A 717-nucleotide genomic window follows, 5' to 3' on the forward strand; every position below is an offset into this window, starting at 1 on the left:
ACATACATACATACATACATACATACATACATACATACAGATATCATTTGTAGATTGACTGTTGCATACAAGCATAGATACATACACATTCACATTCATGTAGCGAAAGCAACTTTAATAAGATGGTATTCAATAAATCGGTAGTGGGATAAGTTTTCAGTTTAATGTTTTGTAATGTTCTTCTTTGTTCATCTACGTTTGAAATCCCACGCAATAGATTCTGATTCCTATTAAAACACTTGTGTTTTAATAGGAATCAACTGTTGCAAAGTAATAGGTGCATCAGTTCTTCTTCAAGTTTTCCCACCGTTTCTGCAATCACCAATCGTAGAAACCCATTTGTTACGTTACACTGTACCATAATTATATATTGTCCCATTCTTGATATATGATGTGCATGATTAGTAATTAAGAAACGATAATTTCTATGCTTAATGGCGCAATACAGTGCCCTTAAAATGGCAGGAACTAGTGATCTATGAACCACAAAACAGAAATCGAATCGAATCGACAGTGCAATTCATGTGTAAACCCTCTACTCTTTCCACATTCTTTCTCGTCTTCGGTTTCATTTTCTCATACACACACGCACAAGTAATTAAGATTTGCTTAGCCAGGGAAACGCTATAGATTAATGAATATCTGCAATTTAACACTTTCTAATAATTGTTTCTTTACCTATTTATCTCTCTCTCTCTCTCCCTCTATTATATATAT

General features: G+C 33.5%; 1 protein-coding gene across 6 annotated transcripts in view; it reads right to left on the reverse strand.

The window, feature by feature from the left end:
• LOC106873461 (neuronal acetylcholine receptor subunit alpha-3) overlaps positions 1 to 717 on the reverse strand; it is a 361,951-nt gene that overhangs the window by 292,095 nt on the left and 69,139 nt on the right. The gene's annotated exons all lie outside the window — the stretch shown is intronic.

Source organism: Octopus bimaculoides, chromosome 6 (genome assembly GCF_001194135.2).
Source record: "Octopus bimaculoides isolate UCB-OBI-ISO-001 chromosome 6, ASM119413v2, whole genome shotgun sequence".
In the NCBI taxonomy this organism is placed as follows: domain Eukaryota; kingdom Metazoa; phylum Mollusca; class Cephalopoda; order Octopoda; family Octopodidae; genus Octopus; species Octopus bimaculoides.